The 27,500-nt window shown below is 36.1% G+C and overlaps 1 protein-coding gene across 4 annotated transcripts in view; it reads right to left on the reverse strand.

Annotated features, from left to right (window-relative positions):
* Positions 1-27,500, reverse strand: part of FOXP2 (forkhead box P2) — a 189,434-nt gene that overhangs the window by 153,765 nt on the left and 8,169 nt on the right. The window lies entirely within an intron of this gene.

The raw sequence follows: 27,500 nt of genomic DNA on the forward strand, positions 1-27,500 counted from the left end.
GCCACAGCCTAGAAATCTATTGTGTTGGTATTGTGCGAATACTGAACAAATTGGCAATCTCTGCCCCTCAGAGGTTACCAAGCAAGGACAAGACAAGTGAAATACATGAATACATGCAGAACACACAAAGGGGAAATTACAATGAGACAATGAAGTAACATTGTCAGCATGACAGTTGTAGATCTTTGTATATCATCCCAACCATTGTCTATACCTAAATATGTCTCTGAAGGAGAAGAATGAAGTCGTTACTGATGTACTCAATCAACCCATTGGAATCAGTCTATTATGAAAAATTAGAAAAATGGGATTTTTTTTACTGAGATATTTTAAGAGAAGAGCTCAAAAAAAGTTGATGGCTAATTAAGTGCATAAACCAAGGTGAGATCATCTACAGTTTCTTTCAGGCAGGGTGATGAACAGGAAACACATTGTTAAGGTACAAGTAAATGAAGTAAGACAAATTCACTACTCCATTTGTTAAATTTCTTTTCAAGAAATGAGAAACTCCATCTGCTAAATCCCTTTCTTATGTTGAAATCCAACAACATATTCTGTATTAGTTCTGACATTCAAGATTTTATATCTCTAATTACCACAGCTTTGCATTTTTACCTGTATCATTCAAACAAATTATGTAAGTCTCTTTGGTATACAGTTTACCAGGTATTAAATTTTTTTGGTGCAATCTAATCTAAACTGATTAATCTAAATGGAAAATGTTTAATTAGGTAGATGGAAATTTCCATTATATTGTTTTGTTTTGATAAGAAAACTCATCACAGAAATGTCATAAATATGAAACTGTAGCCAGAGAAGGAGGGCAGTCAACAGTCAAAGGTCTTCTCCTTGGACAAAGAGGAGGGCTCAGACATGCTCCTCCCTTTTTCTTGGACAGCAGAACAAAAAAGTTTTCCCACTTTACCCTCCTTAACATAGAGTTTGCTCTCCTTTTTCAATAGTCTTTAACTGATGAACAGACATGCTTTCAGAGGTTACTGGTAATTCTTGCCATTATAAACCCACTATTTTTGTTGTCCCTAAACCAGAAGTTACTTCTGTTATGGAAACATCAATGTCTGAATATCACGCATTAGTTCACCAGCTATGTGCAGAACCTGATTCCAGTGTCTGGCATTGTTGCACTTACACAGATGGTTAGTAGTACAATTGCCCTTCAGCCTCTTAGTAGTCATCAAAATTAACAAAGGACGGAGTTATTAATTAATCACAGTAATTTGTAGATGCCTACATTAGGGCCCCATTAGATTTGACACTGCATATGTACGGCATAAAAAGAGCAGGCAAACACACAGGGAAGAGCAAAAGGAGAGCTCAGTGTTCCCAGTTACTAAAAATGCAACAGTTTCAGTCTCTCAGACTGGCCACAGCTGAGCTCAGTACAGGCACCACATAGATGTGATCTTCAGGGAAAGAAACAGACATAGCAGATTTACAAGTTTTTATGGGAAACTTCTCTCAAACCTAATGGGCTGCTGGCAGAAAGCATGAAGGCAGCTGAACAAAGAATGAAGTAATCAGCAATGAAGGCTGGTATCAATGGCAGAGTGGTAATTAGAGTCATGGTTTTGGCAAAACTAGAGGAGAGGGAGAGGGAGAGGGAGAGGGAGAGGAGAGTTGTTTCTGTACAGATCCAAAATAAAGTTTACTTTTCAGAAATGGTAGCAACTATGAACACGGAAGAAACGTCTAGGGTGTGACTACCTACGTTTATGTGGAAATATTTACTCATTTACTGATTGATATCATAGCAGTTGGTGTTCACTACATTCTAAAGTGAGTTTGATTACAGTCAGATGTAGAGATACATTGCACTGGATGTCCAATGGCAGAAAACTACGGAATAGTCAATAGTGAAAATCCCACAGCTTTTATTAGCCTTTCTAAACCATTTAACAAAGATAAAAGATTACCTGGAGGTGACCTAATTATTGGGCAAAACGGATCTTGGGGAGATCAGGATTCAAGACCCTCTTGGCTGTTCATGTTCAGACGTAAACTGAGTGATTATTTGCATAAAATGTGGATTACATCCTAAAAGTATAAAGTTGTGTAGAGGTTGGCAGGAACCAGTATTTCTTTGAAAGCAGTTCTGTTTATGTTATAGCTTCTCAGTTTGCATTTCATAAAATGACCTTTCATCTTTTCACCCTGTGCTAGGTGAACTCTCTCTCCAGCCTAGGCAGCTTATCACTGCTGTCAGGAAAGGTGTTAGCAAACAGTGTGCATACTATATATACATGCAGCTACAAACAAATGAGAAAGTCTTATACTGTTCATTGCCAAGTGGGAAACATATCTATAACTCCGGTCTAAATACAATCAGGCTTGCATTCGCTCTTTCCAAAGCAGAGAATGTCTTCCATGCTGATTTCAAGATGTGTATGAAACTGTACAAACAGCACCTCATGTTTTTTCCTCCATAATTTATGTTTTAACCCAAGTTCTTCCATGGCAAGATAAATAGAAAGAAAATTACAAAGCAGAAACAAGCAGCCACACAGGACAGAGACTTCTAAAATACTTTGTCTAGATTCCTGTGTCTCAAATTTATCAGTGGTTATAGTGATGTAATACTAGTAAATCACAGGATGATTGTAGGCACAAAATGTTGTAAGTGGGGCTTCAGAAATACTCACAAATATTACCAGGAGCTGTCATGAAACTGGCATGATAAAAAAAGATAAACAATTTTACCTGTGAGTCAAAATGTGTACAAAGGAAGACTACTGTAGATTTCCTAGAATAAGTTTTGAGAGAGTTGGTAATATGGGGATGGGTCCTGCAAATAATGTCCAGTTGGAAGTATGTGTAACCTTTATTGATTATGTGGAAGTGAACTGACGAGTTAGAAACAAGTTAAGAGACCAAGGACAAAGCTATGAAAAGAAGATGTCTGAAGGAAAACTGATGAGGGTAAGGTTTGAGGTTTAATGTTTGATAATATTTCTCTTTCCAAAGGAAAGAGATGTCTAAAACTAGAATAAACTGCCCTCCAAATGCAGGAGGGTTAGGATGTGAGGGTTTGGCCACAATTAATATACAGGGAAAAGAACTGTTGGGAAAATGGTCAAAGTAATACAGTTCCTTAAGAAACTTCTCCTTTGAAAGAAGATAAAAAACACATACAAATATGTGCACAACTAACAGAACAGCACAAAGATAACCACAGAATCAGAGAATGCTAAGGGTTGGAAGGGACCTTCAGAGATCATCAGTCCAACTCCCTGGTTTGCCTAGATCAGGCTGCACAGGAACACAGATTTTGAAAGTCTTCACAGAAGACTCCACAACTTCTCTGAGCAACCTGCTCCAGTGCTCTGTCACCCTCAAAGTAAAGAAGATTTTCCTTATGTCTAAGTGAAACCTCCTGTGTTCTAGTTTGCACTTGTTGCTACTTGTCCTATAAGTGGACACTACTGAAAAGAGCCCAGACCCATCCTTGTGACTTCCTTTTAGATGTTCCTTTAGATATTTATAAACATTGACAAGATCTCTTCTTAGTCTTCTCTCTTCCAGGTTAAACAGCCAAAATTGTCACTGTTCATTATCAGGGAAGCTGAGTGTCACTGGTTGTGAGGCTAAATGGTTATAAAACAAATTAAGATATTATTATGATTAAAAAATAAAATAAAAAAAATGGAGGGAGAGGGGAAATCCTAAATAAGACATTAAACACATGGTTAGAGTGGCAACATAATTGTGTCTGTTGCTTATCAACAACCCACATCACTGCCCCAAATCCTCAGCAAAAAGGTACAGTATGTAACAACCTAATGGTTGCACTGAGTTTTTACAGTGGCTGAAACCTGAGGCATAGCTTCCACACTACTTTCTGTTCATACTACTTTCTGTTCACCTGTCTAATGAGCACTTTGGGTGACCTGCAGCCCATAAAAAGTTCCAGCACCAAAATATTCTGATAAACATCACAAGGAGTAAGTAGCAGAAGGGCTGCTGGAAGAAAACAGGTCCCACAGGCATTTGACCCAGACTGTTACTGGCCTAGAAGTGCTTTTGGTTTTCTCTGGTTCATGGATAAAAATACAGGTTATATGAGTGAATGTACATTACTACTTCAATACTGTCTGGAAATGAAGTGTTTATGTTTTCAGAAAACATTAGTTACAAACTGGTAGGGCTGCTAGATATGCACACACAGTGCTACTATTTTGACATCTGTACTTTTGACTAAATACAAAAAAACAGATGTCAATGGATTATAACATTCACTAAAAATTTCTGGTTGTCTGATGAATCACAGTTAACATTGGTTCAGCTATTTACACTGGTCCCAAACCTGCTTGTCTAGTCTCCTAATGCATAAGCCATTAGCAAAGATTTCCTATACAGTTTAAGAAAACAAACGCCAGTTTACAGAGCGTTTGCTGCATTGGTTTCTCAGATAAGTTATTAGACATTCATGTTTTGTGACTGGTCATTTAAATCATATAATATTGCCTTCACTCCCTGGTTGAAAGATTGAGGGACTAAAACTTCTTAGCTTGAATAAGAAGCAACAAAGGAGAAATAGTAAGTACTGCTGTGTGGGCATAAGTAATTCTGATGAAATGAAATAGTTATCTACTCTAAAATAAAAACATAGCAATAATAATTGATTTCATTTAATTAAAAATAGGAGAAGAATCAAATAATGTTGAGAATTCAAACATTTTTATTGTGAACTCCAATAAGACTTTCAGCTACAGAAACCAGCATTAATGCATATACACTACTATTTAATCAAGTTTTGTATACTTGTATATATCAAGTTTTGTATATTTTTTATATTGATTTTAAAAAGAATACCAATCTCACATAATTTTCAGGCTGAACACCCAGTGAGCAAGGTATTCAATTTGCTCCCTGATTCTCTGAACCCAGTTTCTGAAACCTGCCAGTCATCATTTAACCAACTAAAATGGGCAGCTGCGTTAAGAGAAGTGATTTTTCACACAGAACCTAATGGCATCTGAACAAATATGAATAATATCTGAAATACCATTTTAGCAGTTAGCAGGGCTTGAAAACGTCTCTGAAATTTATTTGCTCCTGGCTGGCTTCTGATGTCAAATCCTGCAGACCCTGATCAGAAGCAGTATGCTATTGCCTTCCCTTGACAAGACTTACACGGAAGAGGCTAACCCCTGCTTTGTGCTTGGCAGAGGGGTATTCCCTGAGAAGAGGACTTTCCTGACAAACTTGTGGAATCAGCCTTGTCAATGCATAGAGATGGGGATGAGATAGAGACAAAGCTACACAAACTCTCAGGATGTTCCCCTCCCTTTAGTGGTACATGCAAGAAAGACAGGTGCTCTAATGAAGCAATTTCCTCCCTCGAGGGTGCAATCCATGTGCCTTGCTACTTAGCCTTATGTAGCACTATTTGAAATTTCTGTATCCCCAGTAACAAGAAAACCTTGAAAAAGATACAGAAGTGATCAGAATTCTCCTTGAAGAGAGAGGTGTTTCAGAGATAATAAATAGTTTGAATTCTTCAAAGTTATGGAAAAAAAAAAAAGGACAAACATGGGGGAGGATTAACTCTATGCATGTAATGAAGTATCAACTATAGTTGTGATTTTGGGGTTTTTGAAAATGTATCTTTATTTAACACATTAATCTGCATTTTTCACTAGCAACCAGCCATTCTGGTTTTATGCATATTAAACAAAGTACATCTTAATGCAGTATGTGCATTTCAAATGACAACATGTCTGAACTCAAGGTAGAGCTAATAAAAAACATTAGGTCTATTAAAAGTAAACACAAAACCCATTCTCCTTCCACAGCCTCAGACAGAAATTAATGAAGTCATCAGAGTGCTGAAGCAGTCAGCAAATGCAAATGCTGCCTTAAGGATTGCTTATACTGCAAACTTCAAATAGGAAGGGGTGGAAATAGGAGCTACTCAATCACTGGCTAACTGGGACTGTAGGTGTGAGATTTAGAAACACTATTAATAGGTAACTGTTAGAGAACTGGAAATTTTTTTCATTGTTTCCATTTTCAGGATTAAAAAAAAAACCTCCTTCCAAGCTTCAATGCTGTGCAGTTCTGCAATAAGACATACATAAACCAGAAGTAATCACATGCTTTTATAAAAGAGGTACAGTGCTTATCAGATACACAGTATGTTTCCTTACATTTGCAGAGAAGATGACTGCAATTCTTTCAGAATATTAAAAGAACATACTACCATCTAAAAATAAAAATATATAAATATCCTTATACAACCAACAGGGACAAGTGGCAGAAATAACCAGCAGGAACAACAGACCATAACTTCTAACTCAACAATGAAGGACTCTTTATTGTTATCTCACTTTTAAACTAATACCATTTTAAACTATTTATGATCATAAAACAAAGTCAGTGATCAATTTTAAATTATCACTTTGAACATGGGAAATATACTCATCTGCCTACTGAAGAGATGAACAGAAATACAACCTTTTCAAGAGGTCAGCGGAGTTAGGTTTCATTTTATCCGTTCAAAAAAAGAGAAGTAAACCCAGCAATTTTGAAGGCAGGCCATGCTGTTTGAAAGATGGAGGAGACCATAACCAGGACAGGAACACAAATCATGTTTCCCATGATACAGAGAAGGTATTTTATTTTTTTTCTGTACAGTTTGGGAAGTGTTACATTCTCTAATTGCAGATTACACCATTGGAAAAGAGGGGAAACTGCTTTTCCACTTTCCAATGACAGGCCAGGCAAGAGGAGAAATGTTTTTATTATCATCTGCATTGCAGAAAACACTCCCTTAAGCAGGAGAAAAGACTGAACCATTAGAACCTGGCCAGTGATTCAGGAAGGCAAGTTGACAGGGATCCTTAGAACTCCAGAACTAAATAAAAAGTAATGCAAAAGCAAACATGCAAGATGAGGTACATCTTTGATGGCATGACAACTGTGGCCTTTTCTGTACTCCCTCAATTGCTGTATGAAAGGGAGAGAATGAGACAAGAAATTGATTGAATCTGATAGGAAGGAAAAACTGAGTAGTCAATATTACTGCCAAGAAGCAGTCCTCCAATTAAAATAATAAATGTAATTACGTAGTTTGTTTCTGCATTCTCTGAACAAGGTAATGGCAAAGTAAGGACTCTTTCTAAGAACAAGCTGAAGCCCAGTTTTGGGCTCCTCAGTTCAAGAGGCACAGGGATCTGCTGGAGAGAGTCCAACAGAGAACTACCATTAAGGGACTGGAGCACATGCCCTGTGAGAGCCCTGCAGCTTTTTAGTCTGGAGAAGAGAAGACTGAGAGGGGATTTAATAAATGTTTATAAATATCTGAGCGTTTGGTGTCTAGAGGGAGGGGACAGGCTCTTCTCTGTTGCACCCTGAGATAGGACAAGGGGTAATGGATATAAACTACAACACAGGAGGTTCCACCTCAACATGATGAGGAACTTCTTCACTGTGAGTGTCACAGAGCACTGGAACAAGGCTCTCCAGAGAGGTTGTGGAGTCTCCTTTGAAGACTTTCAAGACCCACCTGGATGTGTTCCTGTGTGATCTCTGCTAGATTCTAAGGTCCTTCTCTGGCAGGAGGGTTGGACTCGATGATCTTTGAAGGTCCTTTCCAAACCCTAATATCTTGTGACATCATTAAAAATTCTAATAACAAAATGTCTTTTAGCACAGAAGTTGTTAGAAAAACAGATACAGGCAATCCTGTATGGTAATCCTGACAAATAAGATTTCAGAGGTTTGTCTACATATAAAATTCGAAGTAGGTTAATTTTCAGCAACTAACTTAGAGCAACAAATGTATATAGTTTTAAAAATAGTCCTTTTATTTTAAATTCTTTTCAAGACTGCATCTAAATTCTTAGATATTCTAACTGGCATCACAAAGGGAAGGATTATTAACCTTTTAATCAGTGCCTGCTGAAATATTTTCTAATCTCTTCTATTAACAATTCTGTTGCAAACTTGTGGTTAAACGTGTTACAAGGCCATTTATCTAGAGATAGAGAGAGGTTGATAAAAAATGAGTCAAAACCTAGTCTTGTGTCCTGAGAATAATCAGGTACCTTAGAAACTAACTTTTGAATTGCTTTTGTTGTCATTGTTATGTTTTTTAAATTTTTCTTACCTCACTAAAATTAAAAGCAGAAAAGTTATTTTTCCAAATGTGAACTTCATGATAAATATGAATGAAACTTAAAAAAAAAAAAAGAATTTACTGTAAAGCATATTTCAAAGTCAAATAAAGTATCTCTGAGAAAAGTGTAAGTGAAAAGTCCAAAAATTTTCTTAAATAAAATTGTTTGGAAAAGATGTTATACTGTTCCATTCTGTTTCATTCTTAATAACATCTTATACTGGTATTTCTACTCTTTATCTTGTGCCAAAACCATATTTGATGACATTAGGACAGAAAAATTTGCTTTCACAGGCGCTTTTATTCTTGGATTTGACTAGATTTAATTAGAAAAATATTAACAATCATTCTTTTTCCATAAAAGTATCTATTTCAAATCAGTATTTTATAGCCTAATTTCTTTAATGATTCTGGTTATACCTGGAAACGCTACTCAAAATTTGTGTATAATTTTCAAAATATTCAACACTTCTATTTACAACATTGAGTGTTTTTCTGTCATTTTTTATGTTAATGGGATTTTCTGTTACCCAAGATATTTCTACTAGGCACAAATGACGATTTTCTGTGATGAGTACTGGTTAATGACAGCCTTAATACTTTGCCAAGTGCAATTTGCAACTCAGTTTCTTAAGCAAAAATAATATCCAAACATTAAGCTACTCTGAAGTTTTTTTACACTGTATCAGTTTTATTTCCAAAAGGTACAAATGGAACCATTTTTATTGTTATGACTCTGAAAGAAATATATTTTTAGGTTCCCCTAAATCCTTGCAATGATTGCGACCCCATCATACAGCAATCGTTTTAAAGATATATCAAGAAAAGTATGGGCTATTTCTGACTAGCTATTTAAACTGCAGGCTTTACATCCAAGATACTACCGCTGATCGATTTACCCTTTGAGTAGAATTCAAAAAAATGTGTGGGAACAGTATTTTAAAATCTGCACTTTTGAAATCCCATTGTGCTAATGAGGCAGATCAAGGGACCACTGTTACATTCCTAATACTTTCTGTTTCTTTATCCTCTTCAATAGGGTTACAAGAGTGTTGTTTTAAAAAAACAGGTCTGTATTTTTTGTTCATTCTTAATCAAATAGGAAATCAATGAACAGTCATGCCCTGGACTGCTCTAATTTGGATATCCAGTCTGAAATGATGCTGTTGTCTTTACATGTGAAGCTAAAATTTCCCCACCAAATAAAGGTTGCAGTCGATTTAAGAGGAGATGAACATCTACCTTGCTTGTTTTATGGTGACTAAACATTCTGACCTACATTTGCCCCTGACTTTTAACTTCAGTTGGTGTTTTGGGTTCGAAGATGCTGCAAGTGAAGGCTCTAAATTTCCACTTCTGTCAAATGACTTTTGCACTGCGCTATTAGCAACCATCACTACTTATTATTGCTTGACCTTGCAAAATGCTGAGGCTCCTTTGGAGAATAACAGTGATGCAGAATATTTAGGGATTTTGATTAATGGCATCACAATAAAATATTTAAACATGAGTGACTAATTACATCAGCCCAGGCTCTCAGGCAACTTTTAAAAATAGTTCAGCTTCAGTTACTAAAAACATTAGACATCTTGATAAAATTTTTAACAATATTTTCTATGAAAAAAAAATCAATTTTCAACTGTCATTCATGGGGGGCATTTGTGTATAAAATTGTTTGTCAATAATAGGTCAAACCAAAGAGGAACAAGCTGGTTAAACATGGTCTTACTGGCGTAAGTGTAAGATAGCTCCCTTTAAAAATGCAAACGTATTTGAATATTGATGTATCTCTTAGCATGGGAAATAAACAGATGATTGTTACTTCTTATGTCGTTAGATTAAGACATGTTTGTGTCTGATTGTAAGTTTGAAACTTTTAACGTGTTTTCCAGCAAAAGAGATACACCAGATCAAAACATACCAACAGCTACTTAAACTGGGTAAAAAAGAAAAAGCTAAAATTTTGGGATTCACTTTGCCCTGCAGCTAGAAGGGGCAAGAATGGATCCCACAAGGATCCTCAACCCAATGGACCACTTAGCTATTAGGCAGCAATTGATCAGCAAAAATGCACTGAACAAATCACAATATTGGTTGGACTAGCCTCATGTATATCTTATGCTTGATGGACAGATGATGGTAACTCAGGAGGCTTCATAAATCAAATCTAAAATCCCAACAGAACGATTTTATTATATTGCTCATTAATACCACAGATGAAACAAATCCGGTGGCTGACGCACATTTGTGATGTTGTTACCAAAGTCTCACCAAAATCAATGGATCCATTAAGGCTAGAAGGGAGAATACAGAGATTCTAAAGCTATTGAAGGCAAGAAACCTAAAAATATGTTCTTTTTTCAGTCTTTTTGTTAAGTCAAATTACCTTTTGCAAGGGTTTAAATGAGGGGTCAATCACAGATAGCCTTTCACCCAAGCCATTTTCCCCAAATCAAGCTGAATGAATCTGCGCCTACAGCATTGAAGACAAGCTGTCTGCTGTGTTCATGAAGTGTGCTGGAGGTACCCTGTTTTGCCTAAATATTTCAATGAATCAAGTATGATTTAACAAGCTGTGAATAAGCTGTTAGCACAATTATTCTGCAACGTGAATTCCAAGAGAGAAAAGCATGACAACCCCCCTGATGATCACTGGTGGTTACAGTAAGAAATATACACTTGGCAGTCTGCCACAAATTCCTAATTGTTTATGTGAACATCTTTGATTTATAGAAAACAAGAGAGCTATCTCAGTCTAGTTTAATTTCAGTTGTTACTGAGGCTCATCTGCTAGTGGTGAGAACACAGGGTGAAACTTGGGTTTCACTGAAGCCTAGGGCAAAAATCTAACTGAGGTGAGGATTTCTGTATACAGTCTTGTGGTTGGTTGGGATTCTGTTTCTTTTGTGTGTGTGTGTTTTGTTGTTTCTTCGTTTGTGTTGTTGGGTTGGTTTTTTGTTTAGTTTTGTTTCCCCCCGGGATTGGTTAGTCTGGCTTTAAAGGCTTCTAAATTAATTTTCTAATACTTTGTCTACCATTTATCTCTCTCCCCATTCATTTTACCTGTTGTTTGCAAGTTTTGTTAGATGTAAGAATCCAAATTCTGCATGCATGCATCTAGAGATTAATCATACGTGCTGTTTCCTACATTTCTGAGATTTCCTTTTAAAGGGAGACAACGGAACTCCCAAGCCAAGGAAATCACTTTCAGTCCTTTAGTTCTGTATTCATACTGTATAGAGAACTTATATGTGTTAAACAGCATTTATGAAATTTGTCAAGCTATTAGTTCATACAATATTGAGATCTTATATTTTAGTATCTTCTCAAAATATAGAACAGTTGAAACATTCCTGTGAAGATATTATGCAAAATTAAATATTTAATTTCACATAATATCTTCAGAACATTTCAATATTTAATAACTACTCAGTTGGAAGGTTCTCCTTGTACAAGTAATGACAATGTAATAACCAGATCAAAGATCCTTGCACATAAACTGGGATGACATAATCATATACACACAACATATATTTCACATAATAATATAGTTTATTTTGAAGTACATACTAAAATTAGTTAGATTTTTAAGAGCCCTCCATCACCTCACAGAATCACAGAATGTTCGGGGTTGGAACAGCCCTCAGAAGGTCATCTAGTCCAACCCTCCTGCCAGAGCAGGATCACTAGAGCAGAACACATGGGAACGTGTCCAAACAAGTTTTGAGTATCTCCAGAGGAGACTCCCCAACCCCCTCTGGGCAGCCTCACAAGGTTTTATAGAGTTATAACTGTAGCATTTGCTGTAACAGAGCATTCTCAAAATGATGACTAGACCAGCCTCAATCCCTTCCTGTGAACTTCTTTCAAACCCAGCTGAAACAACCATAAACAGATTAAATCATATTCTGCGTACCGCACAATCATTAAGTCATAAGATTTCTTTAGCTATTTAGTTATAATGAGGAAAAAATAAAATAGTCTCAACATGAAACTCCTTGCTTCTGTGTGTATATCAGACTCAAAATATAATGGGACAATTGCTTTCTTAGTATTAATACATTGCATTTGTCTTACTTAAGCAGCTGAGTAGAATGTTCTTATAATCATCTGGTTCGTGATCTTTAATTAATAAGTGCCACTTCATACATTTTCTTCTCTATATTCAAGGCTATTAGCAATATCACGTGATTTATCTGGCCAATGACAACTGTTTAACATAAATTAAACAAAAAACACTGAAATTCCCAAAGAATTACTCTCATTTAGGCTATACTCTGAGAGAGGGATAAATTTAAAATGGCTCTTTTATATACTGATAGACTTTTTTTTTCAACTTCATAAACAAAGATTTGCAGAATACTTCTTTAAATACATAATAAAGCACTTAAGGAGTAAAATACGTTCACTTAAATAGAGAAATACAAAAAGCTATCTAATTCAGAATGGTAGACAAGTGCTACAAGGCTACCCTTGCCATATGAAATTGGTTTTATTGTACTAATACATAGAGTACTACTAGAACATGCTCAAAGTCTGCCTTTGTTGCATGACATTTGCAACAGATTCTTAACAGGAAAGCTTTTTTACTTAGTGTTTTTATTCTGCTTATTTGGATTTACTTTGCAATTATTGTAATGGGGTCTGTATCGTGTACTTGCTGTTACTGCCTTCCCACAAACTGCCAAGACTTACAGAATGCTTAGTAAACACACAGCTTAACATTCGTAGTCACTACTTGGGAACTGCTATGAACCAACAGACTAAATTATCAACCCCTATACTTCTGTACAAATCACAAAAATATTAAGAGACTCAGGACAGACTTCTGAAAATGAGAACTATTTGGAAGGAGTAGCTATGAAGTTGAACTTATCTTCTTTATTACTCTAAAGACTACGATTGAGAAGTACAACAGAACTTTAATTATGGGATTTTAACAAATCTGCTTTTAAGAGAAATTTTAAGACATTAATTTGGAAATTTCTTGTTATGCTTGGGCAAGAGTAGAAATACAATTTACCACAGTTATTATAGTTTGGGAAAAATACATGACATTTTTTTGCACAAACACACAAACTTTGATGAAGGGCAAGAGTAGAAATACAATTTACCACAGTTATTATAGTTTGGGAAAAATACATGACTTTTTTTGCACAAACACACAAACTTTGATGAACTTTGGTGATGTTTTTCTCTAAAGAGATTATCTGATTTAGGTTTACCATGATACACTCATGGAATATGAACACAACTAGCACTATTGTTTTCAGGATTTAGGTCATAGGTGGTAATCAAATTAAGATAAGCATAGTAATCAGAAGTCAGGACTTGTGATATAATAAATAAAAGCAAAAAAACCCCTGTTTCAGTCCTGCCTATCAGTGAGCCACAGGACATCATGGTAAAAAACCTAATTAGCCATGGGAGTTTCTGTACCACTTTCAAATTACCATTACACCCAAAAAAAGGTCTCTTCCTCCTCCCCTTTATGTAGGAATGATGGCAAGTTACATAAAGGGGAATCTGAAATGGATTGTCAAGAACAGATCATGTTTCAATGCCAAAAGAAAAAAAAAAAAACAACAAACCAACAGTGCTTCTATGAAGACAGGGTTCAGTTTTGCTTTGCAAAACTTTGACGCAATGTAGTCAGTCGTTTGATGAGAGCACAGGCTATAGTCTCCTGGGATTGGGTACTGCAGTTATGCGTAAGTGATAAGAATTACTTTGCCTGTTTTCCCTGGACAAAACAGTTCAGCAATGAATCATCACTGTCTTGCTCTAACTAAACACAGTATCGTCAAGCTCTTTCATCTCTCTGCAAATGCATCTAGGACATCGTTTTCAAACTTCAGTGCCCAAACCTAAGGCACCCAAATAAGAGATTGTTGAAAAGTGCTGAGCAGATACCAAGCCCTCTAAAATCAATGGTCTGTATTCATCCCTGAATACAATTGATTCACATCACCCAAGCAGCAAAAATGAAGCGTAAATCTTTCCTACTAAGCCACAACAAAACGAAGGCCCTGGTAACACAGAACTGGATGCCAAGAAGATGTTGAGCAGATACCAATATATCTGATCAACACTCAAGAAGATGTAAGACCATGTAAATGCCACGGCGCTATGAAAATACCAGTCTGCTGCTTTGGTGTAAATTACTTTTTCTGCTTGACACTTTCTCTCCTACAGTATTTTTCACTTTGAGTCACAATGCAATGCTAAATATTTATTTTGCAATGCCTAAGGGAATGTATGTATTGGCTGTAGCAACTTGATTGTACTAAACCTTTTTTTAGGGGATATTACCCAACTTTTAAAAAATTCTCCAGTTCTGTTAATCAGCAGAGATGTTCATTTTTAGTTTGAAAGGGAACTTGTAACATAAAATGTTCCAGCATTCATATTGAGAATGGCATTAAGAAAGATTGTAAAATATGCCAATCTTATTTTCCTTTTAGATGTGTTATTAAAAAAGAAAGAAATCCTGCTAAGGATTTTAAGATAAATCTAAAAATAAACTGGGTGCTGTTTTCAGACAGGGATATTTTTTCTAAAATTTGGACAACATGCTTCATTTCAACTTTGTCAGTGGCTGCTTGAGTCGCTCTCATTTGTGAATGAAAAACATGAGTAAAACAAAAATCAGTGTGGCCAAATCAAGTTGTCTGTTTATGAAAATGTGGGAATATTAATCCATAAAAAATTGCTACCTTAGATCACTCATTACTTAAACTGAAAAAAAAAACAAACCAACATGAAGACACATAAGAGTGTGCATTAGCTCTCTGGCTTGTTCATGAGTTGTTGTTTTTTTAAAGTTGTATTAGATTTTCTTCCAGTTCAGTGGTCTTTAATATACTTTACAGACACCAGCTGAATCTACCTGCCTGCTCTTTCTCTTCTCATGTAAGGCACTTAAGGAAAATTAATCGATCACTCGTTTGCAACCCTTCAGAAAACTACTACTAAAAGAAATACACATTCAGGAATATTGTGTGACATAATTTTAAAGTCTTGATTCAGCACACAAGTTCTATGATATATAAATTAACGTTCAAAATAAACAGATTTGTAAACAGTAACCATCTCTGACTTTCTGTAAAATGAAGTGACAAATCACAAAAGCTCCAAACTAATAAATGAACATAAAAGTTACCGAAAACTGCTACAGCACAACTGGGAGGGGAATCAAAAACTGTTTGGATCTCAATAAAGCCCTAACAAGCTTTTAAGGAAGCTGCATGCTCCTCTGTCTTACGTTAAAGAACTAGGACCCTGTTCAGAGAAGTACTGAACACTTCGTCATCCAGGGAACCTGGGGGTTTGAGAGCTTTCAGTATTTTGGAAGAAGAAATTTTACTTAATGCACTTCAAGCTTTTCTTTTTCTATGTTAGATAAGATTATTTCAGCTTCCCATTCTACTCCATCCAATACTGTCATGAAGCTTTACATCCAAAACTTGAGAAAATAAGCCTCAGCAACTTCTTTACTTTACTTACTTGACAGAGCACTACCATTATTTGTTACTGCCTTCCTATTAGCCATACTCTATTATAATTATGTAAATTTTTATTCATGCAGGGAAGACATACAGCTATGAAGTAAACAAAGGCTATGAACCTAAGTTTCCAGACCAATCTTCACTATTAAAAAAAAAAACAACACACAAACAAAACAACTCACACACTTTCCAGCATGTGATAGAAACAAAAATTTTGGCCTTAACTATTTAAGTTATTTGACATTAGAAGCAGAACCTTAGGCTTACATACTGAAGATAGTCTGAAGGCTGGAGTACAACATTAGTACATACAGATGCTAAGATGTCAGAAGTTTTTAGAATGACCAAAGCTAAAATACTGTATCTATTAACTACATTTGCAGTTGTTCCTCCTTAGTTGTTTGCTACCATACTGTTGCATTTAGTCATTCACAGGTTGATTTTCCCAATTCCGAGATAAGCTGTAGTTCTGTGTTCTACAAGCTCTTTTTCCTCCTGTTTCTGCTTATCCCTTTTTTTATCTTTGTGTCCTCTTCTCTCTTTCCTTCTGCATTGCCATTCCCTTAGCAACTCCAGTCAGTCCTATTGTCAGATTATTATTTTTTTCTTTCTCATTTCACACTTGTTCTGATATTTAATGCTGGCAAAGATATTACAGTTGAATTTCAGAATTGGCCTATTCTCCAAATTGTTCATCCTCACAAAACACAAAGCTCAACTCTAATTTTCATTCCAATCCCACCCTAGCTGTAACAGCTAGCCTTCTGGTTTTACCCCTAAAGATAGCCGTAGATAAAAATGCATCAAAATAACAATTTTCAGCAGACTGTATAGAGATAGACTGTTTAACTAGGAATAGAAGTTCATAACATCTCTATTTCACTGCTATGAACTTGATATCAAATGTTTCACACATTCTGGGAAATACCATAAAATGAGATAACAGTGAGGAACAGCCTTTATACAGCAATCGGAAATGCAATGGAATTCCTAAACTCTTAATTCCAAGATATAATTTTCCATTTTCCCTTCTTGCATTTGTTATTAGTCTTTGTTGTGTTGCTTAATCTACTGAAACAGACCTATCAGTAAACTGTGGACTGGAAGTGTAATACCAAGTATTGTTTTTATATACTGTTTATAATGTTTCTTATGGATATAGGTTCCTCTGTACTATGTTATTTTCAGAAACTTTTCTTCCATTCTTTCCCTATTTGCTGCCTTCCTATCCTATGTAACTACTATCCCATATCTTCTGTGCATTCCTCTTGTTCCTCCTGTATAGGCAGTAGCCAATCCTGCCAAACTCATCCTAAATGATTGTGTTTTAAAAGACTTTTAAACAAAAAACTGTACTTTTGCCCCAATCTTTGGCCCTGGTAAGCATCATAATACTCTGTCCTGGAGTCCTCTTGTCTCTCCACTCCCTTCTCTTACTCAGTCCTTAACTGCCCACTAGACATGTGAGCATGATGCGCAAGCACTGCCAGAAGCAAAAGAAAATTAGCAACATTATTTTACACATCAAAGTATCATTTCCTACCAATTTGCAATGTAGATCTAAATATGTGATACATGTTGTACTGCTCTTCAACCTGATCCAGAACAAAATAAACCTGCTTCTGTCAAAGACTGGGAAAAAAACAAACAAAAGAAAAAGAAACAAACAAAACAAAAAATAAACAACCCACCATTCCTCATCCCATTTCAGCATACATCCTTGAGTCTCCCAGTCCTTTCCATGTATGGGAAGAGCTGAGAGAGCACTTTCTCCTCCCCTCAGGGCACTTGAGGAACAATTGACAAGCTCCCATTTTTACAATCCAGCTTTCCTAAATCCCCAATTAGAGAGACCCTACTTTGATGTGGATATCTTAAAGCTTGTTTATAATGTACCTTTGTAATTTTGTCACTAATCTGCCTTCTCCACACCTACACAAAACAACTGAACAAAAATGGAAAATGGTTAAACCATCTCTAGCAGGGTCATCATACAATTATTCCACAAGAGTTGGGGCCAAACAGCTTTGGAGATTGGTGTGTCAAAAAAGGGACATTTTCAAAACTGAACTTCATATGAATTTTCAAAGTCTTTATCACTATTGTTTTGTTGTGTTTTTTTTTTTTTTCTTAATGATTATGTAGCGAATTACGTTACTTGAATGAAGGTACCTGCCTAAGCAGGTATATGCCCAAGTTTTGATGTGCCCAAAGACAGTGCAATTGTAAGAATCCGTTCATTTGGCTCACAGAGCCCAAGGAGAGCCTCTGAAACCAGCCCCATACACTGCTGCCTTAAAATCACAATTGCCTCTGCTTTAAGCACACCAAAACAAGTTTTCAAGCCATTCCATTTTTTTGTTTCTCTGTGTGTGTACACATCTTATTTTGCATACTGCATTCTGGTGCGAATAGCCAGTAAAGAAAATACAAAGAAAATACTGAAAGACAGTTTAGTGAAATACATGGCTTCATATTATCTGAACTATCTTGAAGGACTATAAAGAAAAAAAAAAAACAAACAGGCAAAAACCTATTTTCAGTATGAGAATAATATTTATAAAATTCAATCCCAAAATACATTTTCATGTAAGCCATATATCCTTTGTGTGCTTCATAGCATCCCAGAGAGTTCAGAACATGCAATTGTTAAGAGAGAAGACATACACAATACCAAAGAATTCTCATAGCTTTCTTTACCATGTAAAGGTGTTCCCAAATAGATCATTTTACTGATGTGCATTACAGCAAGCATATTTCATTGGAAACACTTCAAACAAGGAAAATTCCACAAGAGAGAAGGCTGCTGCCTAATACATTGCAGTTATATGACCTCTTGACCGGAAGTTTTTTTATATGTGTATCACAAAAGGCTCTTGGCACCTGTCATTTTCAGAGATTAACAAAAACATTTTTACCCCTCCCCCCCTATAATACAATTCGAGCTGGAACAGGTGAAATCAGATGCAATGCAGTGCAGTACAACTGTACATTTTAACTCCTTTCCCCTTTTTATGTTTTAATTTTGACTTATTATTACAAATTCATACAGATGGCACAGGTTCTGTATTAAAATTCACCTCTTTTCTGACAGTCTTCAGAGTAGAAATGTTACCTTAATTTTAAATTGATGAGAAACTCATTTCTAAAAGTTTGATATGCACAGTTAGCTATAACTGCCTTTTAATTGATTTCTGTAACTTTGAAAAGGTTGGACAGTGTAGGAACTAGAAGGCATTAGTAATGAAGTCTTTCCCAGTATTTATGCAAGGCTGGACAATTCCTGTAAAATTAAAATAGATAATAAACAATTTACCTACCAATCCATAATTATTTAAATAGTCGAAACATGAAGGGTTTTCGTTGTTTGTCTTTTTAGTATTGTAAACATTTCTTTTTTTATAGCACTCATATATTGAACAGGGACAAGATTTTACCTGCAGTATAGAAAATATCATAGTCTTTTGGTATGAATTGGCATGTTAATAACAGACGACTTTTTCAGTCATTTCAGACTGAATCTTAACACTTGAAATCTTTTCATAGCATCATAGAATCATAGAATGTTAGGCGTTGGAAAGGACCTCTAGAGATCATTGAGTCCCACCCCCCTGCCAGGCATCCCAAATGCAAGCATATACAAATCTTGTCATATTGAGTTATACACTGCCTTACTATATTTTCATATTAAAAAATATATATATAGAGAGAGAGAGAGAGGTGGGCCAATGATGGGTGGGCTCGTGAAATTCAACAAAGCGACATTCAAGGTCCTGCACCCAGGTCAGAGTCTGTGAAAGACTCCAACTGAGCACTTCCACATGGGAAGGAAAGAGGACAACCAACCCATACAGCACTATCACACATCTCAGTCTTGAGAGGATTCTACATCCAAATACTACAGGTTGTTCAAATTATGAAAGATCATACATCTGAGAAGCATTACAGAGACATGGTTGCATGACATGAAGTTTTACACAGATCTCCACAGCTCCTGTGACACTCACAACTACTACCACTGAGGCATTAACCTCATGAAAGCAAAGAATGATGGCAATAAAGTGTATAGTGTTGAAAAATGGCAATTTAAAAATATATATTTAATTCACATATATACTGTGACTGTAAATACTTCTAAAACTATGTCACACCTAATGTATCTGAGCAAATGCATTATTATGCACTGTTTCTTAATAAACTCAGTATATTTTTATCAGAAAAAAAGAAGTTACCACTGGGAGGATGCAAGGGATATTGCAGTACTGCACTAATGAAAAAGTAGTTAGGAAAACAAGATCCAGGCCACACATTTTCCCTTTCTCTTTCCACTCCCTTACACCCTTCCCCTCTTCCTGGTCTACTGCTTACTGCCTAAATCCACTCCATCCTCTCAGCCTTAGCAAGCCTCTCCCATCTCACAGCTGCTTTCCTCCAAGTCCTTCTGTCTTTGTCCAATCCCTTTGGCTCTTCTTCCCATTTAATTAACCCTCAGCAATCCACCATCCCTCAACTGTTTTCCCTTGCCTTGTTTTAACTTCCCAGACACCTTACAGCTGCTAAGAGCATAGAGAAAAAGTGCAGATGCTCTGCAGCCCTGTCCTGTCACTGAGCAAGTGCAGTAAGATGGGCTCACAGGACATGCCAGGGGAACTCACCGCTCTTTACCTCCATGCTCAGTAGCTGGAGGGACTCCCCTTACAGGGGATATTTGCAGGAGCCAGGTGCTGATCTCTACAGATTTAGGATGATTGCTTTCTGTAAAAAAAAGGTACCACCTGAGACTGGACAGCCAACCAAAGGAGCATACTATGCCCCACTCCATCTTCCAAGTTCTGTGCAAGGCCATGGAAATCTACTTCCCTCTAATGGCTAAGGAGCGAGCCTGGAGAAACTGGCTCCCTGAGGCATCCATGGCCTTCAGAAGTATCTCCTTAAGACTTGCCTTCAAAAATGCTTGAAATTTCAGTTTTCAGTGTTGAATGACCCAGACAACAGGCAAGCCTCAGAAACAAAGGCCATCATGTGTCACACCAAAGTCACAGAGCAAATACAAAGGGAGTTCCACCATGAGCTAAACTGACCCACATTTCTGAGGATGAGTTGAAGCAGCTTTGCAAGGCCAGTCTGTTACTCATCTAACAAATACTTAGTGTATCACATGCACTGTGGAGGGGAGAATCAACTCTTGTTTATCATGACATATTTGTGTTAGGTTAAGATAAATACTCAAAAGTTGCAGAGGTGGGAAGGTAATTCCAAGAGAGTTGTTCAAACCCTTGGCTATGCATTTTATGTTTTTCTCTTATTTGGCCATTTAACAGGATGGAATGATGAAAATCAAATTGGTCAGATCACCAGTTTTCACAATATTTTAAACCAGCATGCAGATATCTTTGATTTAAAGAGCAGATTTTTATCTGGTTTTGTATTTACCTAAGCAGAAGTTCCTTGTCACTGATTCACTGAACCATTAGGCTACGTTGCTGCTCAATAAAACATGAGCTCTTACATTAAATTAGTTGTTTCTTCTGCTGTTGTGAAATTTACATTTAAATGCCTTTTTACATTTTATTTATTTAATTAAGTTGGGTATATTTCTTATTTAAAAAAAAAGCTGTATTTTTTATCTTGCTACACTGCATTGAGATTAGTTTAGGTTTAAAATAGTATTTTAAACCTGTATTGCATTTAATAGATTATTAAAGTATCTAAAGTTTAGTAATTTATTATACAAGGACTATTTTACTGCAGTGAATGAACTGGTCAATAGCTTCTGGTAACCAGAGGCTAAGGATACATACAGACACATAAAGAAGCATCCTCCTACAGTTTCTAAAATGAGTTAGGTACTTGAATGCCAGGGAAATAATCTGTAAAACAAATTAGATTGCCCTATTAGTTACAACTGGATTTTTCAGCCTTGAATTAGCATGTCCACTGAGGAACAACAGAAATCTGTTTCTGCTCTACAGGAAACAACAAAAACATGCTCCTGTAGAGCAGAAACATACTTCTGCAACAAAAAGCAGGTAAATATTAGCATGCACTCTAATTAAAAATGTTTTAATGACAGACACTTAAATGGATGACACAGCAATATTTTTGCAAAGAATGACTGGAGTCAGAAACTTAGCGTGTCTTCCTTTGATTCTGGCAGCAATTAAGAAAAAGCAGAAGTCTGTTTCATTGAAGTTTCATTGAAGAGAATTCATTGACGCAACAGGTCTGTTTTATCTATTTAAATTCTTGTAATAGGCTGTAGTAGTTTTAGATCTATATAAGTATTTTCAAACATTAATGCTACATTTAAGGTGGATTTCTTGAAAAAGAAATCCTTTCCAATGTAAGTAACTCCAACCGGAATTTTAAAAGCATATGTTATTTTTTCTTAATACTATTTTAGATCCAACTCATCTTGAAGTCTGGATATCTAAAGCCGAAAAATATGTTAAGGTTGGATCTTCAAACAATGCTGTGGCATTGAGTAGTGATGTTTTAACTCATTCCTGTCATAACACAGGAAAATGTATGTGGTAGGACACTTTACAAACCTTACAAATGAGTTTACTTATTTACTGCTAAGTCTTGTAGCCTTGCTATTTGTATCATTAAGGATGAAAGGATTAAGGCAGAAAACTGAAAGAAGTTAACAGTATAGCTTGGGAATTTGGGGCAACAACACTACATGTTAAACATAACATTTGTCTTAAGTACAAGCTTGTATTTTTTATGGCTGTAAACCCTTAAATTATATATTTCAGAAACACACAGGCTTTTATTCCATGACTCCTGTTATGTTATTACCTTTGCATCAGTTAGCTAAGTATATGCTTACTTTTAGGAAAGTGTTACAAATTCTCTATTTAACACAGCAGATAAACATGTGTTTATGTCCTCTTCAATCAAGTAGGCTTGCTCCCTAAAGCACTCTTATTGCAAATTTATTGTTAAATTTACGTTTTTCTTGTTTCTACTGCTATGCATCTCCTACTGTTTCTGTTGTATGGCAGAGTTACCAATGAGTTATAATATTTAGTGTTAGCTGACATTAGCTACCCAACTCTGATCTTAGAGATTATTGTCCAAAAGTGGAACAAATCCATAGTGCCACGGTGTTTTTCTTAAATATATTTTTACTTTCATTTTGCACAATGTTACTCCATAATTGAGAGCACTGTTCATATTTTCTGTAGCTGCACAACAGAGCTCAAGAAAGGCACAAATTCTGCTTTGGGTATGTAGAAAACAAATTCCTACTTCAAAGTGATTTCTGTTTCCCAGTGTGTTAGTTCCAGGAGATCTGGAAGGATCTGGGACATGGTCTGATTTAGGACAACTACACACATTCATACATACTCTCTCTCCATTACATTAAATAGTTGGATTCAATCTGAGCTTCCCGGTTTGGAACAACAGCTCAGGCATACTAGAGTTCCTACTCCTTTCTAAGTTCACTATATAAACAAGATAGGTAACATCTTGCACAAGGCAGTGTTTCGATACGAACTCTGACATATTTTTCATGTCATATTAATTTTGCTCTCTGTGATTTTTTTTGTTTGTTTTGTTAGCATTACTGTCCTAAAGCAGGACTAACTGTGATAAAGGACTATTAGTAGCAGCCTCTTTTGAAATCAGGACATTTTCCAACAGCAGGCTCAATGTGTCCTGTACCTCAGATCCACAAACACAAGAACTTTGCTCATATTACTGTTGGCTCTATTAGATCACAGGTTTATTTACTTGTGAAGTCAGATCTTGAAGTCTGGGACTGGATGGTTCCTTATGGCTTGTTTCTTATGATTTAAGAGAAAGAGAAGGTAGACTGTTCTTTGCCATTTCTCCTGAGGAAACTTGACAGCAAAGCCTCAAAGACTAATATAAGATGAATTGCTTCTGATTCCACAAAACATTCTGCTGAATAATGAAGAAGAGGGTCAAAAACATAAAACCATGCGTGACAGACAACTTTTACGGGGGGAAAAAGAAAAAGCCACATTTTTTGAGGCCTCTAGGAGTTGTGAAGTTAAAAAACTAAGATAAACAGGTTTGGAGTGCACCAAATGATAAACTGATGCTGCATCTGGCAGAGTAATTTGCATCTAGAAAGCCCTCTTACTATACTCAACAGTTTTGCTATAATTTTCTGTATTTTAGAATACAGTTAAGAGAATTAATGAAACAATACACTAAGTTTATTATTTACAGAAAAATCTGAAGACATGACATAGAAAGAACAGCAATCTTTCCTTCCTCTCTTCATTTAGATAACATAATTTCAAAGGAGTACTCTGAGGTGACAAATTATAGTGTGAAGGCATTTAAACATGAAACCTGGCAGTACAGTTTGAAGCACAGTTAGATTCTTACACAGTTTGAAAAGAAGCAACTGATTAACCTTAAGTATGTAAAAAAACATACACAGTCTAAAGGATGCAAGGAACAAGAACATATGGATTATCCTGAAATTACTTTTTATATCTTTAAAAATATTAATTAGGTTAAATGTTTTGGGTTTGATTTACAAAAGGTATCACATTCTAAAATTACACATACTTATGCCCTACTCATATGCATACATGCTACATATACATGTTACAATATACGTGTTGCATATTACAATATCATCCTAAAGACCTAACAATTTGAACAATTATAATCAGGTGCATAATGTAGGAAACTGTCAATAAAAATACTACACAGAAGAAATTAGCAACTACAACCTTCCCAGGTAACAGAACACAGCTATATTGCACCCATCACTGTGACTGAAGGGCAAGCAGACAGATGTACATGAGATAGGTATTTTAACTAAGTTAGTGGGCTCTGCTGGTTGTGACAGACATAACTTAGGGCAAACCACAAAAATTAAAGAATCCAGGTAAAAATTCAGGCAGTAGAGATTTTACTTTGCTCTACAATGCTGCAGATACAACACTAACAGCACACAGACACAAGCTAGTTTAAAGTTAGCTCAGATAAACCAGCTCCATATGGGAGATACTTCTCTTCATTTGACTAAGACTATAGCCCTTCTAGGCAACTCAAGGAAGAATACAAGCTTTACATCACAATCTGAATCTAAGGCTAAATCTATTTCCAGCGTTTTCACATTGAAGTTGTTGATGAAACTACTTAATATTGCCTTACTCATTCTTCCTTTTTGAGCAGACACATACCAATTTTGATGGGACATGATGTGCTGCTGGATCTGGGTAACAAGTTGTGATTTCTTCCAGCCCCAGATTTCTCAGGCACAGTTTAACAGTAGAGACCCCAGTGGTAACATCTGGTCTTTACAAAAATCAATTGTTTTCTGTCTACAACTTAGCTAGACAGGTCATTGGAATTAAGTTGGTAACAACTTCATTAGGTTGGTACCACAAGTTTCTCAAGACTGTATTTCCAAGTATTTGGCACATAGATCAAAATATCCAGCTTCTCAAAATATCTCCTATATAAACTACAACATCGACAGAGAGGTGTACTTTGTTAAATAAAATAGACAAAGCTTGGCATGCATGGGTATTAAGCTCGATAAGAGAAAAATACACAGATGAAGAAGTTAGTGCAGCCAAAGAGAGACAGCCGAGATAGCGTAAAGGTGAATGGATCACAACGTGGACAGTAGAAAAAGAAACTGAACCAATGATGACAGATACAAAGCCACCAGTAAGCATGAGGGAAAGGAGACCCCATGGAAGAAGAGCCAAAGCCAGCAGGTGGAAGTATTCACTAGGAACAAGATGAGAAAATCAGTTTACAGATTTAAAATAAATCCTCAAGTTATTAAAACAAATAGTAGTTTAGAGGCCTGTACTAGAAGCATCTACGGCCTCTTACTGGAAGTCGCTTCCTCTGGGTAATGCTCTATTACTACTATCCCTGAAAGACAGGCAATATTAGTTTTGCTAATTTATCTCTCAATCCAGTATCAAGCTTTAATTATTACAAATAACAATACATAAACACTCCATGTCACGTAATATAGTAAAAATGTTCCATTCAGGCTTAAAAGAGCTACGTGGCTGCAAAGGCTTTATACCAAGTAACGCAAAGTGACTACAAAGTAATTTTCAGCCTCATGTGAACACTCAGAGATGTAAAATCCACCCATTCAGATTTTCTTGCAAAGAGAAGCCGTCCGATAGAATTCCTACAAATTGCACTTTGCCTCAAAATAATTTTCAAATTGTCTTCTGCTAATTTAAAATACATGCACAGTTCTGTTGAGGAGGATGTACAGGCTGTTTGTTTCTTTGATTTACTGGCATACTGCAGGGTATTTTAAATTTTCAATACAATTGACTGTTTCTTTGTAGATTAGTTTGATGTCCACTATGTAGAACCAATGACCTAACATACTTCCTAAAATTAGCTACACACTTAGCAAGGCCCTCTTTAGACATTTCCATATATACAAGTTCTCCTTTTTTCTGAGATCTGTAAAGAAAGAGTAAAAAGGCAAATCATACTGACTGCAGTCACTATGCAGATAGAAACCATTATTTATGGAAATAAATAAATTAAATAAGACAGAATACATCTTGTACCAAATAGTTGTCAGCTGTGATCGCTCTAATTCTGACATAAACCCTATCAATTTCAAATAATTAATATTCCTTTGCTACTCTTAATCAAATAAAAATCACACTAAAATCGATGTAGTATTTCAGATAAAATAATATATATTTGTAAATACACATGTGTTTGATTAGGGAACACTTTTGTTTCCTGTTACATCAACTCTTTTGTCTTCTTTCAGGGCATTGATTATATGGCATTTATTATCCATGCACTTCCACTGTGTTGGTGTACTGGTGTTATATGTTATGCTCCCTTTGACTTCAAAGCACTGGTCAAGCTATATGATGGTACTTCGTTCTTATTACCATGTGCTTTCTCACTGTGGAGTTTCACAAGAAGTTCAGCTATACTCCAGCTTTCTTTTAACATACTTCCTGATCACCTTAGCTTTAGTCTGTCCTCAAAGATTACATTTAAATCCAATTATTTTCTCTAACCTGGATCTTTTTCGCCCTTCTTACGGTGCTGTCTAGTGTTTCTGTTTTGGCTAAGGTTATTTATATCTTTTACCCAGCAAGAGGCAAAAAAGAGCCTCCCCAGATAGAACGATAACATTTATCTCCCTTCAGCTCTGTCTTCTATTTATCTTCATTGTCCATTTTATCATCTTTGACCCTGAACTTCTAGTCCCTTCCCATAACTCTCACATCTATGAATGTACTTACAACCACTTTGAAGTTAATAGACACTGAACCAAGTCCAGAGAAGGGCACTTCAGCCTCACCCCTTCTGCAACTATCTTCACAACTTTGTCTTCTCTGGCTTTAAGCAACAGCAGTAAATGCTACAGACTTTTCAACCCTATTCTTGCCTTTTAGGGCACCAAAGCATGCAGAATACTCTCGTGTCAGCATGTTTACAGCAGAGTAGCATGAGTACACCATTGCATCCCACTTACATACCTTCTTGAATATTTAAAAAATTTATTTTATTTGTTTTTATTTTTCTATGGACTAATTCCATGTCTTCACGTGGCTTCTGACTCTCTTAACAAACCCAACTGCTTCTCTCAATCATCTAAGTAACTCATACGGATTCTGGGTATTCTTTCATCTCCAGCTGAACAACTTTACCTGCTTTTCAGCTACATAAGCAATTGCTTTGTTTCTTTTAAAAACTACAGAACAAATGAAAGATTAATAAATGGGACAGCTGCTTCCTTACTTCAGTCCTGGCTTTTGGCATTTTGCTTTATTCCCTATGGTATGAGGCTGCCAACAAAACCAGTACAGGCACTGACATGAGATCTTCAAGTGGAACAGTTACAA

Source organism: Indicator indicator, chromosome 3 (genome assembly GCF_027791375.1).
Source record: "Indicator indicator isolate 239-I01 chromosome 3, UM_Iind_1.1, whole genome shotgun sequence".
NCBI lineage: Eukaryota > Metazoa > Chordata > Aves > Piciformes > Indicatoridae > Indicator > Indicator indicator.